The sequence below is a fragment of the Emydura macquarii genome, unplaced genomic scaffold, assembly GCF_026122565.2.
Source record: "Emydura macquarii macquarii isolate MOO-44397 ecotype Brisbane River unplaced genomic scaffold, CSIRO-AGI_Emac_v2 contig_113, whole genome shotgun sequence".
Classification (NCBI taxonomy): domain Eukaryota; kingdom Metazoa; phylum Chordata; order Testudines; family Chelidae; genus Emydura; species Emydura macquarii.
The window spans coordinates 54070-69260 of record NW_027130250.1 but is presented as its reverse complement, the minus strand read 5'-3'; the positions used below and the strand labels follow the sequence as shown (position 1 = coordinate 69260).

The following is a 15191-nucleotide window of genomic DNA, read 5'->3' as shown; positions in this document are numbered from 1 at the left end:
ACATTTGTTAGGGATGTGATTTTTTTTTTAACTGATGTAGTTATACTGGGATAAGCTCTAGTGTAGGCACAGTTATACTGGTATAAAGGTGACTCATACTGGTATTAGCTGCCCATATGGGAATAGCTATACTGGTTTAAAACACAGATATAACTACATGGTACCACTTTAGCTATGCTGCTGTACTGGTGTGGTCATGCGAATTCACAGCAAAGCAAATGGAGAATTGCTGAATAGGGAACTGCCAAACTTCCACAGCTAAGACCTGGATTTTCCCACCGACACACAGGATCCTTTCATTCATTCAGTGCCGTTTCAGAAAGGCTTTACACAGAAGGTGCATGCTGTATATTGCTTGCCCAGCTAGCTGTCTAGTCAACACAACAGTCCAGAAAGACACTAGCTGATTTTTAAACAAAGAATTTTCAACTTCCCATTTGCTGTCCGGTTTCCAGCTCATTCACAGCTCCTGAATTATTCATAAAATTAAGCATCAATTAATTTAATTGTTTTCTCCTGGCATCTACACTGGTATTATTCCCTTGGATTGATTTTCCCATCAGCACCATTCTAGAGTCCTTTTATTTATTTATTTATTGCTAACAATGCTCTGATTCTTTCACGGGAATTGGCTACTTTTTATCGCCATCACATCAGCCCAATTAATTGCTCTGCTTGGAATCCACTTAACTTTTCAAATTACTGGGGAAGAAGTCAAGAATGGTCACATTTTTGCCAGCCCTCGCAATGATGGATTTGAATTTTGTGTTCCCCTATTAGCGTCCTTCCAGATGATTAGTTAAAGTACACAACGCTTCCTGGTGATATATTTTTTTTCTTTTTGGAACTATGAACTTGGAATTCCCCCCCCCCCCCCACACCCCCAACTGGAAATAAAATATCTGCAAAACCCTCCCTCACACATCTTGATTGGGATCCTATTTGACCAAAAAAAGGTAATTGAAAATTAACACTATGCAAACCTCCATTTGAAGGCCAGGTCTACACCAGGAAATCAGGTCAGTATAACTATGGGGGGGGAGGGGTGTGTGAAAAATCCACACCCATGAGCAACTCTGTTAAAATGACCTAACCCCAGGTGCACACAAGGTTAGGTCAATGGGAGAATTCTCCCACTGTCATGGCTACTGCCCCTCGGGGAGGTGGCGTACCTGTGCTGATGGGAGAAGCCCTCCAGTCAGCGTAGTTCACTTCATTAACTGCAAGTGTCAATCCATTAACAGCAAGTGCATGTGGTACCCAAAATCTCTGCCACAGAGATTGTCTCCACAACTTCTTCTCCACCTAGGATTACGTGATTTGATATTTCTGCATGCAGTGCCTATTTTTCTCCACTGCAATTCTCCTTAAATTCTCCTTAAAAACTATGGAAAAGTGGAGGTGAGTTTGAATATATATGTAGAATGGAAATGCATTATCAGACAATGTATCAGAGAGAGAGAGAGAGAGAGAGATTGCCTTGAGGATAGGCTGTGGCTTCCCATTTTTTAATTAAACACAAATCTAACTCTGCCATTTCTGGGATAACAAGTGCCAAGCTAAAGCTGACAGTGCTATTCAAGAGAGCATCCATTCACGTGTGAGAAGATTATGCACATAATCATTGGCGAATAGCACAGGTGATTATGTGGAGATGTGATTAAAAAAGGGAGTCCGGAAATGGCTACTACAGGAGAAAGACTTTCTCCTAAACATGTAAACTGCATCTAAATGAAAATGTGAAGCTCCCATGGCATTTTGAGAATTACCTGCAACGTAAATTAGCAAATGGATTTAGTTACAGTCACGGAAACAACAGAACATTGGTGCTGCAGGGAAATTGGGAAGTGAGGTGGTTTTGGTGTCATTTACAAACATGTTTTCTTTTAGTTTTAATGAAAAGATTATTTTTCTTTCCCTTTTTAAGATCTGTTTCAGCAAGAACAAGGACGCAAATCTTCCGCTATGCTCCTTTAGTTGTAACTGCCAATATGCAACTTCCTGCCTTCATCATCAAATTTTCATGCATTTATTCTGTGCTTATGTCTTTGCAGAGAGTTTGTAATAGGCTATCCCTTTTTCTTTTTAAAATATTGTCATTTTTAAAAAAAAAATTGAGGGTAAAATTTCCTCCCATTGAAAGTGCAAATGTGAAGTCTCTGAAACCCCCAGGGTTCAGTGAGAATTTAGTAGTGTATAGATCTCATGTTGGCCTTTGCAGAGCTTTTTCCCTGCATGTTCATGGAAGGTGCCAAATGACAGCCAGGCCAATGGAAGTTCTCCACATACACCAAAGCCACAGCATGGGCAGCGAAGGCGCAAGCCTCTCTGAAGGCATACCATCAATTAGCGTCAACCCTGACTTGGAGGGGCTAGAGAAGAGTTCGGTCTCCTTGACTTATTCAATCCTTGACTTGTCTGCAGACCGCCAGCAAGGCTACCACAGGTGGCAGTGGTGCATTCTGTAATGGGGCTACTCGTTGACAGGGAACCGGACGGAGAACCAGGAATGGAACATCATCAGGGCATTGACAGTGTAACCCATGCTTATCCAGAGTGGCTCCTCGCCCCTCTCATACAGTCTTGGCACTAGCAGAGCTGGTTCTTTAGCTCTAGACATAGTGGCTCATCGTTTTACATCTCAAAGTCCTGAGGTTGATCACTGCTGCTGACACCTCACCCAGACCAATACTGTGGCTTTAACTCAGCCAGTTAGTGTGTGAAAACTACAGCTGCCTTGTCCACATCAGAGTTTTACCAGGGGCTAGCTAACATGTAGTACACGCCCACCTTCCTTCCTAGTGTAGACAAAGCCCTAGACCGCAGCACCTCCCACATCAGGCAAGTGAGCAATCTCCTGCCTGAGGCAGTTGTTGGAGTGAAGGGCTAGACTCAAGAGAGACATCCCTGGAAGGAAGGAGGAAGAAGGTGACTGCTACAAGGGAAAAAACACGCAGTGCCTTCTCTCCATCCTTCAGTTAAATGCGATCTATCAGTCCCTCAGCTATCTCCCCCATATCTCCCCAGTGCTGCCTGTTAGGGAAGCACGACGATGCACTCACACAAAGCATTTCACTTTACACTCTACCTCTATCCCATTTGCTCCTTGCATGGGGGGACAGCAGGAACCAGGTGATCCAAATACATCTTTAAGAGTCTCCACAATACTGATTCTGCCAAAGCTTCTCCTGTCTCATCCCCACCTGCCACTTTCCTCCCCCTCTCCTATTTATCATGATTTGAATTATACTAGCCCCAAAGGACTTCAACCAAGACCAGGGCACTGTTGTGCTATAAAATACCTAGTCCTAGAAAGAGACAGTCTCTGCCCCATGGTGCTCGTCATCTATATAGATGAGACAGGCAGAGAATGGGGTGGGGGGGGGAACAAGCACAGAGAGGGGAAGTGACTTGCCCAAGGTCACACAGCAGGACAGTGGAAAAGTCATGAATAGAAAGCAGTTCGCAGTCCAGTGCATTACACTACATGGCCTCTCAAGCGCCTTCCCTCATTTGCTTTACAAAAGGGACCTCTACAGCTTCCTTCACTAAAAGGCATAAGCCCCATTTCAGTCCCCCGGTGCTACCCTCAACCCAGAGAGCAGAGAAGTGACAGATAAGATACTGACTGGTGACAGTACAAATGCTCAGACGCACAGTGACAGACTGTGCTCTTTTCTATGTTTTGACACTGCTTCCTAACCTGTCACCATAAATAATGACACATCTCTTCTGGTTTCAGCAGCCCCCATGTCTGCCTCAGATTCTACACATTTGGACTTTCTCCAGCCACAGCTGAACCTCACAGAATATTTTTTAGGTCTGCAGTATTGTAACATGTTCATGAACCCTTTTTTTTTGGTCCCTCATTCTCTCTCTAATTTAAATCAAGTTCCCCCTTCCCCCAGGGTGATTCTGTTTGCTAAACACATACCAAACTCCAAAACTATGGGATAGCAAGGCATAGAAGTTGGACCCCAATATAAGATATATGGACAGTATTTTTTTTTTTTTTTTTTTAGAATTTTTATTTCTGCTCCCTCTCTGCTCCTTCCTTCACAATTCCTCCAAAACAGAATGAGAATCCAAGGAAGGATGATCTTGTGATCAAAGTACCAGATTAGTACTCAGAAGATCTAGGTTTAGTTCTTGGCTCTATGACAGTTTCTGTATGACTTTGGAAAAATCAGTTCATTTTGCTCTCTCCCGCTATAAAATGGGGATTATAATCCTTCCCTACTGTAAAAGCAAATGCACAAATGAGGTACTTTGATACTATAATGATAAGGCTCCACAAAAGTACTGAGACTTTATGTCCCAGTCCAACTTTTGACAGGGTTTTCGCTTGGGTTCATAATCAGATTAACAGATTTTAAGGTTACAATGGGCCATAATGGTCATCTAGTTTGACCTCCATAGAACTTTCATCAGTAATTCATGCAGTAAGACCTTAACTTCTATTTAGACCATCACAAACCTTTTAGAAAGACATCCAGTCTTGATTTCAAGACTTCAACAGATGGCAGATCCACTAGGTCTCTAGGTATGTTTTTCAAATGGTTCATTACCCTCACTTAAAAAGCATGCATCTTAAAATAATAATAATACTGCCAATAGAGCACTTTTCATCAGTAGATCTCAAAGTGATCTACAAAGGACGTCAGTATCATTATCCTCATTTTATGCATGGGGAAACTGAGGCACAGAGAGGTGAAGTGACTTGCCCAAGGTGACCCAGTAGGTCAGTGGCAGAACTGAGAGCAATTCACAGGGGGATTTAGGTCTCCTGTATCCTGGTCCAGTGTTCTATCCATTAAGCCACACTGCCTCCCCTATGAAACAAGCTTGACTATCCCTACAATAAATAATTCTTTGAAAATAGTGTTTAAAGTCCACAGTCCATCTCTAGCCAAGAACTCCAGTTGGAGGTTTGCCCCATTCAATGGGCTTGAAAGGTAACAGAGTGTCTTGACAATCACACTGTTGCTGCAACTTGTTTGATGGATAAACAGAGGGATTCGTTCTGCAGGGCTGTCAATCCAATACCTTCCACTGGCCTGATATTCGCTTAATTAAAGTAGAAAAGCTCTGACAAGCCCTTAAACGTAGCACCAGTAGAAGGCAGGCACTACTATTAAATTAAAACTGTTTGCATGTGTCTACTGCTAATTAATTATTATTACTATTAAGTGACGTTCCATGCCGGGAACACATTACACTCGCACTCTATATTTTGCCACAGCTTGCAATTGATGTCAGGGAACAGGTGCTTCCACGGGGAGGGGGACTAGGGAAAAATGTGCACCTCTGACCTTTCTATTTTCCCCTTGGTGTCCCCCACAAAGTGACTTTTTAAGGTATTTGGACTCTGCTGTCTTCAAAACATATTAGCATCTCAATGCTAGACTTTTGAGTCTGATACTGACTTTTCTGTCTGATACTGACTTTTCTAAATCCAATAGAACACCTCAGGCAATTTTCAGCAGGTGTTATTAGAGAAGGTGCACAAAGGCTGATACAAACAGCAACAGAAAAGAGGTAGTATCTATACAGACCCTGATCCTGCAAGCTGATCTATGCAAGCAGGCCCAATAACCTTTGAAGAGCCACCTATTGATTTCAAAGGGTATCTGTGTGGTTGTAACGGCCCCTCCGCACCCTAGCCAGATCAACTTGCAGGATGGGAACCTAGTTACCTTCTCAATCCATCTTCCTCCAGTGAGAAGACCATTGAAAGAATTTGCAGATATCAGGTATGCACTAACACCTACCTCTGAACTCACATTGCAAGTTCTTGCTCAAAACAAAAAGTAGGATCTCTAGTAGTACATTCAAATAAAAGCCTCAAATCTCTGTAACTACTAAGGAAAACACTCACCAGGCAAAAACTTCAAAGTATTTAGAAGCCTCAAACCATGGGATCTAGAAAGCAGAACAGAAATCCAGCACTAAAGTGCTTTTCCGCCTCTCTCTCTTGTATTGCGTTTTGTTTTTTTGCTTCCACAGCTGAGAAGCTGCAGATGCCAGCTGAGACTTCTGAGTCCCTGCCCAGACTTTCGCTCTGTGGCTGGGAGGCATGCTGTGTGCCAGATTAAAACCCAGCGTTCTCAGAATTAAACTGTGATGACTATGAACAGGGGCCGACTTTGGTCTCTGCTTCTCTGGGCACTTGCTCCGGGTGCGCTTGGGATCAAACCTTTCTTGAAGATTACTGCACCCCTTTTTATTTCCAAAACACCTATTCGAAAAGCCCTCCCAGGAATCCCCTGAAGAGGAATGATTATAAAGCCAGATATGTGACAGCATCCAAAATACCCCAACTTGAAGATGGATTAAGAACCAAAAGAAATGAAGTTGTATATAATCTCAAAATCTTATTTCTCTTTCCATCAACACGGAACCCAAGAGACTTTTGTAGTGGTCATAGTTATTGATTGTGGCTCTTATTAACTTTTCCCCTAAAATGCTCCATCCTTCCCACAATACAGCACAACATGAATGTCTGGAGAAGAGTCTCTCGGATGGTTTTTATCTTACAGTGTATGTACGGTCAGGAAAGTTATCCTTTTTAGTTGTAACCTAGAGGACCTGTTCAGGATCAGGGCCATTTGGTTCTGGGCCCAAGAGCCGAACTGAGACATTACAACAGCTGTGCCACCCCACGAGCGGACCAGGATGGAATCCGTGACCCCCAGAGTCACACCTACATCCCTGGTTGCTCCCTTGCATCAGGGGAAAAGTAATATGCTCATTGTCCTTATCTGTAGCAGACTCTTTCCACCAAACCTGCGCTGCTCAGCCAAAAATTCACTCATTTCCCTCACCCTGCCTGACTATTGCCAACCCAGCTGCTGAGGATTGGGAGTAGCTGCTTTAAGGAAGCTTCTCTTTTCTTCATGTTGTGGCACGGGGAGCTCTTGAAGCATCCCTTTACTCCTTTGCATGACCCACCATGGGGACAGGTCTCTATTCTGCCCTCCATGCATGACGCAGACCGGCAAAAATCGCCAGAGAAAGATCTGGCGGACACAAAGAACACAACTCCACCAAAATGATCCCAGGCAGTCCCGTATTTATTCTCTCTCTGGGACATCCAGATTAGCTATAGCAGACGTCCCATTAGCTCAGCTGGCACGATTTCAAAGCAAAAGGAAAACAGACGACTTTCCAACAACCACAATCGAAGATTGTACCAAGTTGCTGATTGTGCTGACAATGCACAGAGGTTATGTCTTCACTGCAAACCATAGGTGTGCTTTTACACTGAAATAGTTGTCCACGTAAAATCCCAGTGAAGACAAGGCACAGGTAGTTCTTACCATGGTGTACCTAGGTAAGGTCAACAATATACCTCCCCCCTGGACTTGACTTCAAATGGCTACATCCCAGTAAAAACAATAGTGCCTTATCTCAGTGTATAATCACAGTGGAGACACTTGTCTTGATGTTAGAAAAGCCACACTTGTGTTTTCCAGTGAAGACATAGCCAAAAGACAGAATTCAACTCCTTCTCCCACAGTTGTGTTGACTGTGTGGGGATGAAAAGTCGGGATGTGTGTGGAGGTGTTTATACACTGAGGAGCTCCAATTCAAAAGCATACAGGGGCTGATTCTGCTCTCCCGTCTACCCATTCTGCTGACTTTACTGGTGTTATTTCCAGTTACCAGTGTAACTGAAAGATTCAGGCTCACAGGGGGCACTTACATGGAATAAGACAGGGCTACACACTGAATGACAGAAGCATGAGATATGGTCAGCAAACTATCCAGTCTCCAAAATCCTTTGTTTTGCTCTGATAAGCGTGTTTTATTGGAAACACATTTTTCTCTCCATCCATCCACCCACCCATCTCCATTTGTATACTGCAATCTTCACTGAGCTGTCTGAGCACTTTTCAGAGGTTGTTTCTCTGCTCGCTCTCTGGTTTCTTGCAGTGTTATTCCTGAAGCCTAATACAAAGGATCCTGAAGGGCTGTTTCAGATGCAGTTCTCAGAGGGCCCTTTGTTTAAAATGCTGATTTGTGCATTTGTTATGCAGCTCCTTGGAATGAAAATCCAGCAAGGGCACTCCTGCCTTCCCCTTCCCTACGGCTTGTTCCTTCCCACTCTGCTGAATATGCACTTTGGAAGAATCCCAAGACCCTCTTTTGGTGAAATGTTGATAAATAGGAACCTATGAGACTTAAGAAGCACCTAAAATGGGCTGATACCTAAGGGAAAGAAAAGCCCCAACATGATGGATTGATATCTCCAGGGATCCAATTGACTGCAGATACGCACATTGCTGGGGCTTGTGGCAAAGTGAATAGATAATTCAGGCACACGTGAGGTAGAGCACGCACTTCAGAGGTAGCGGAAGAACATGCAAAGGAGTAAGATTAATGGCTGCCCCCCAGGGAACTAAATGACAGACAGTGCAAACTAAATGTAAGCCCAGGAGAGTCCATATGGAGCAGTGCTGTAAAAAGCCCCCCGTGAGCACACACACACTGGGAGTCAAATTATCTGTTTGTTAACATGCATGTTGATGCTAATCGAGGCATTACTCAGTGAATTTTTTTTTCTTTACTTCCTTATTGCAGTGGAAAAAAGCCATGGGAAATTCATTCTCAGTTCTGCCAGTCTTTTCTTTTATTACATATATAGAGAGAGTATATTATGGAGAATGCTTGGGTTTTTAAAAAAAAAAAAAAACAAGCATTAAGTGACAAGCCTCAAGTAAAAAAACTAGAGTAGATGAGGAATTCTATTTGCATAATACAAAAAACCCCCAGAAGAGCTCACCGAATTGGTTCAGTAGCAAATCAGGTGCACTGCCTTTTTTCTAGCAGAAAGGGCCTGCAGCTGTCTGTGTTGGGAATATCTCTGGAGTCTCTCTTCACAGAGAGTTAGCGGGATGAGTCTGTCATCCCCCTTTGAAAGGGAAACTTGTTAAATCTTCTTTTAGCAGTGCATTTAACTCTCCATTACATTATCCCCCCACACACACCCACACAAAGCAATTCAGAGTTTCCCACGGTATATTTTTTCTTTTCATTTTACTGTTCAACTCCAGTACGACACAGTTAACTTACCCTAATTTCCGAGCTGCCAGGGGTAATAAGAAGATTTCCCGTAACTGGCAAGAAGCTATCTTCAGCAGCACTAGAGAATACATAAAAAAAAAAACTGCTTAGAACAGAACTCACAAAGCATGCAAGTGGCCCAGGAACAGAGATGCTCAGATCATACATTTACCATCACTAAAAGCTGAAAGACATTCCCAGCACAGATTCTTTGTGGCAGAGGGGAAATGCTGAATTGCAAAGACAGGGCCTGGTCCCGCAAACAGTTACCTCCCTCCAGACAAATGTGTTTGAGCATAAACCACATTGTGGATAAGAACCTGCTGCTACTCAGCCACCCAAATTGCTCACGTAGCTCAAGTGCTTGGGGCTTGTGCTTTTCAGCCGTAATACAGGGTAGAATCCCTATTTAGCAAAGCACTTTACCACATGGTTAACCCTAAGCATGTGCTTGGAAGCCAGACTTCAGCACATGTTTAAAACTAAAGCATGAGTTTATCTGCTTTCATGAATCAGACCCTTGATTCAGAAAGAAAGCCAAGCAGCGGTGGGATGAGGTGGGGGAGATTTATTTACATGGTGCTATGGATGGGGATTTGAACTCCTGTGGACTTCAAAGCTTATCTTGACATTGGGGAATGTGAGACACGCAAGTGTTTGTGTTATAATCTTTCCCTCTAGTGGCTTGCCCACCTAGAGGAGAAAAGCCTTTTACTCATACCATTTCTCCTTGAGCTCAACTGCTGGTTGGTGATGAAAGCATTAATCCCAGGGGAGAAGTTGCGGAGTGGTAGAGGGGCTATGACACATGTGATAATGTGATTAAGGGTGCTATCTAAGAGCATTAATACCAATAAAACATGAATATTTTTCCAGACAGAAACAATAGGGAAATAGGATGTTTAATCAAATGAACTGAGCAGCTGTCTAAGGCAGGTCCTGGCAGCACACCCAGAGTTATTCTTACACCTGTTAGTATTGATACTCATCTGTCACTTTGCAGGTTGTCAGAAGCCTGCACAAAAATTACTGGGCCATGGACCCACTATAGAAATTTCAATTAGTTCCTCTTAAAAGATTAAATGCTGCGGTTCTGTAGCAAGAGCCTCGTCTTTACAGGTGATTAGGGTACTAATGAGCTCACGGATTTTCAACCCGATCCAACCAATCACTGAATCACAACACAAAGCAAAATCGACTTGTCTTCTTAGCACTCGGGAGACACCAAGCGAACATCTCCCAGGCAAATTCGGGTAGGACCATGAAGGCAAAACATGAACAGAATCATGGAATCCTGACCTGCCTTAAAGTGCTTCAGGATATTGGCAGAACTCATGCGATTAACTTGAACATGCAAGTCCACAAGATATTTTGCAGACGGTATATGGAGAGAGAGAGAGAGAATCTGGTAGGCTGTTTCGGACAATCTCAGCACAGGGAACAGATTCGTGGATTTATTGGCTATTTATATATTATTCTGTAATTTATACAAAAATGGGTAAAAAATTGAAGTCTATTTTCAGGCCTACAGGATAATGCCCCTAGGGCAGGGGTGAGTCATGCTAGCAGAGGAGAGTGTGTTGAGGGGAAGCTTATGCTATTGCTATGGATGCGATACCTTAGGGTCTATGGAGAATGGTTTTTTTTTGCAAAAACAACCAACCAAACAAACAAAAAAAAACATAATCCAAAAACAAAAACACCCACAAAAAAAAACCCCAGCAAAAATGTAAACATTTCTATTCTGTAGGCTTTGAAAATTTTTCATTTGTTCAATGTCTTTGGGAAAACTTTTGGCTTTGAAAACTTTCTTGTCCAAAACCTTTCATTTTTTCAGTTTTCCATTTCCCCATCTTTTCTTCTGTCCCCTCCCTGTTTTCAGTGGCAAAATACCTGAAGCAAAACATGTGTATGTGCAGGAAGAAGGGGAGAGAAAAATAAAGTTAAAAACTGACTAAATTTTTTGTTTTCCAGTTTACACACACACACAAGATTTAAAAAAAATGTTTTCCCTATAAAATTCCCACTCTAAATAAAAGCCCGAAAAAGAAAAATTAGAGCCAACTTTGCTGGAGCTGTTCTATGGATTTCAGCCTCTCTCAGAAAGGTAGGGGACATGGTGCAGAGACACAGAGCTTGTGTTTGGCAAAACTAATATTCTTTCTAAGGTCTTATAACTGCAGAGTTAAGTTATATTGTGAGTGTTGCCCCAGCTTGATTGGAACACGGAAAACCCTTAACTCTAAATGTGGAGATGCATTTAACTTCAGTTGGTCACCTGCTAGGGGTACAGACAGCCTTAGCACAACTCAGCAGCTGCTAACACAACTTCTCTGTGCAGCTAAGTGTTATGTTGCAACTGGGCAGCTGCTTTCACTAGCACTAGGCTAGCTATTTGAGTTCAGCTATGGCTTCACTGCAAGAGTTTGCCAAAGTCACTGTATAATACATATGCACCTTTTGAAGAAGCTGTTTCTAACCACAAAAGGCTCAGAATATTAGCAAACTGACAGACCCTGAATACAACAGAGACTGGATGTATTTTTCAGTTCATTTCTCTGCCTCTCTTTTGCTTTTCACTGTGTACAGCTGGATTTCCCCCCCCCCCCCTTACCTATAGTAGCAGGAGACAAGCAAGCTTAGCAGGTTCACATAACTTTAAGTCCATTCAAAATAACTTCCCAGGAGTTTTTGATCAGAACAGCTCTCTTCAGGCTTGATTCAAATGCACAAACTACACTTTCATAGTCAAGCAGCTCAAAGGGGCTTTTTGCACCCAAGATACACAGCTAGTAGAAAGAGACCTTTCCTAGATAACATACTTCCTCCTCTTCCTCTAAAGCACCTTCCTCAAAGAGTGCTGTGCTGGGCTAACTACTGAATTAACAGCAGCTGGTACTAGCCTTGACCATCCCTGGGCAGGCAGCTTTTCTGCCGGTCAGAAGATGTTAACCCTTTCCCTGCTAGTCTCAGGGGAGGCTCTGTATGCTCCTTCATAATGCTAGATTTGCTGAGTCATCTAAGAGGACCTCAAGCAGATAATAGCTGAGCTGGATTTAACGTATGAAGAGAGCCTGCTGTCCAGTGATTAATGCAGTGGTCAGGGGCTTTCTGTTCCCAGGTCTGCTACTAACAACTTTGCTGTCTGGCTTTGGTTGTTACTTTACCTGTTTCCCCTTATCTATCTTGTCTCTTTACAAGATAAGCTCTTTAGGGCAGGGACTGTCTCTCACACATATAGCACCTAGCACGCTGCACCACTGCTTAGGGTTCAGATTTGGAAGCAGGGGCATGTCCTCCCCCACACCCACCCCAATAATTGTCAGGGGCCCAGAACCTCTGGGGCCGGGGTGGGAGGCCAGGAGAGAGTGAATTCTCCTGGCCCTGGGGGGCATGGCTAGGGGGTGGGGAGCTAGCTCCTGAAAGAGCGGGGTAGGGCCAGGGTGGGCTGAGGCTGGGAAAGGAAGAGTGAACTCCACCCAGGGGGCACAGAATGAGCTCCTCCAAAAGGGGTTAAAGTTAAATTTCTGGGCACTACTTTAAAATAAATAATATGACTAATAACATCACAGTAGCGCCGAGAGGCAGGACCTCATTATTGCCAGGCACGGCCCAAACTCAGAATTAGAAGCTTACAATCTAGTTCAAGTTGCACTGCCAAAACACAGTGTTCAAGAGTGTTCACCATTGTCTCCTGCATCCCAGTGGGCCAGCATACAAAAGGCCATGCTCATGAGATTTCCCAAGCCCTTTTGCAGATTCTGAAGGCTTGGATAGTTTGGTTACAGATACAGGAAGGCACCTAAACCTACCAGCCTTGAGACACCCACCTTCCTATGAAGGCAGAACTTCAGATCCTTCCCAGCATAAGCATTCATCTGTGTGAGATTTGAAAAGAAGTGAATCAGGTTTTCTAACACTCTGCCTAGGCTCAAGTTATTCCAAGGGCAAGTGTAGGGTCTGACGCCATACAGTTACTGTTCAGGCAGACACGTTAGTCATTATGCCTTCAGCAATAGCTTTCACTCTGAGATAAGAGTAACTTCTACTGCAGCTGCTCCCAGAATGAGGTATTAATTGGAGCCCAGGCCCTCTGGAAAGGCATGAATGTTGCCCCACCTGTTATTCCTCTGCAGCGTTAGAACATAGAATGAGTTCTAGTCCTGTAGGATTTAAACCTTTGCTAACTCTCATGATTTTATCAGGAGTCTCATGTTACTGAGAGTTTTCTTACAGCCTCGGTTTCTGGAGTCCTGAATTCTCAGCCTTCATTTCAGCTTTGTAGCCCTTACGGTGGCAGAGAAAAGTTTGAAAATATGAACGTTAGAGGCTTAAAAATCCAGAACCCTACATGTACTATTTGTTTTTAAAAATCACATGATTTTAAAGTCAATTTCATGATCTTCTGAGGGCCCGATTTATGCTTTTTGAAAACCTGAGATAAGCAATGCCACAATGTCCTGAGCCACAAAAGGCAGGTCTCTAAACTGAGCTGTACCTGCATGTACTGTCCCAGGAATTGTCTGATATGATGCCGTGACTCTGGCATGAATGACAGAACGCTCTGGCAAACTGCAGAACCAGAATCCTTGCTCAGATGCCACAATGATGGGCAGATAGCAAACCCAGATAGACAGACAGATGGAATTTCATCCTTGATACCACTTGAATCCTTTCTTAATGCTGAGTTCTCCAGTAGGGCCATGTATACTGGCCTCCAACTTAATGCAGCATTACTAACACCAAGCATTCAAAAACCACAAGCCAGGGCCCAAAACAGCATTAGACTGTCTTAAAATGATGAGATTTTAAAACAATAATAATACATTTCTGAGTGCTTAAGGTGCACTTGGTTCACATTCTCAGGCTTCTCTCCGCAGCCCTGGGATCTAGAAATGTACTTATATTTTTAAAGGAAAGCTGAGATTCTCATGAAATCACTTGACTCCAGCAGCTGGGGCCTGAAGAGAAATCACCAACTATCATGGGACTCACAATAAAATAGCAAGGGTTGGCAACACTCCGATGCTTTTTCAGCAGTAGTGAATAATCTACCTCTCTTTCCTTTCTTCTCTGATTTTTGCTCTGGTCCTACCCCTACTCTCCTTTCCCCCCTCCTGTGCCCAGGCCTGAGGAAGGCCCCATGGCCACATCACCTCCTTTAATCTTATTTTCTATTTCCAGCATGTACTTTAACAAATAACCTTTTTTATCATTCTGTTCGGTGTTTTTCCTCCCTCAGATAACAAAGTCCAAGTCCCTAGTCATTGTAATTATTAGCATATTCCTGGAGAAAATTGCAACAGTCTACATTAAAGGGCTCCCTGCAGAAATGTACACAATAGGTATCCAATTTCTCTTTAAATAAAAGGCACTCAGAACAGTGAGGGGTTTCAAATAAGAGAAGGGAAAGGGAACAAATAGGGCTTTGAGGAACAGCGGGGCAATTTGCAGTGGTCAGGAACAGATAGTCATGCTGAATTATTTGGATAATTAGTCTTCGTTAGCAAATTGGATCAAATTATAAAGTAGAACCAAGATTGTATAACATGCTGATTGACTGGAGAGTTTGGGTGTTCTTTGGTTTTTTTTTTAAATATCTGGGCATGGCCCAATTTGGAAAACTACTGATTCAGGACCAAACATCCTGCAAGCAGGCCATGGATTCTAGGTGTAGGACCAACTCCCACCACTTCCACGGTCTCGACAGAACACATTCCCTGACGCAGATACCCTTGTGCACTCTGCATCCTCTCTCAAACCCCACATAAAGGTGCTATGTCTAGAGATGAAAGAGATCATCATGGCTGATTGATATTACTCTATCCACACTCAGACCTATGACCTCATATAAATCCTGAGGAAAACCCCAGCTCTCAGCAATATAAAGCAGCAGAGGAGGACTTCACTCCATGTGCTCAGAGTAGATTTAATGGTTAATTCATATATCTGTCTATCATCATATACGCTCATCCATCCATCCATCCTTCAATACATTTCCTTATGCACAAGTCACAGACTAAGGTAACGCAGCATCAACAAATGTTTGTAAAGCCCACAATCAGTCTGAAAGCCTATATTCTTCACCCTTCCCTCATATTATGCCATATTCTCTCAGAGTATGT

The 15191-nt window shown here is 43.2% G+C and overlaps 1 long non-coding RNA gene across 4 annotated transcripts in view; it reads right to left on the bottom strand.

Annotated features, from left to right (window-relative positions):
• The window catches only part of LOC137150060 (uncharacterized), a 216817-nt gene extending 203777 nt beyond the window's left edge, over positions 1-13040 (bottom strand). For 3 of the 4 annotated variants that reach the window (XR_010918896.1, XR_010918890.1, XR_010918892.1), the window contains exons 1-2: positions 11681-11878; positions 9076-9145 (exon numbers count right to left, since the gene is read on the bottom strand). This is a non-coding gene — a long non-coding RNA (uncharacterized lncRNA). Of the gene's footprint in view, positions 1-9075; positions 9146-11680; positions 11879-12896 lie in introns of those variants that run through there. The other variant, XR_010918893.1, reaches the window with a different exon arrangement.
• Between the last annotated feature and the right edge of the window lie 2151 nt (positions 13041-15191).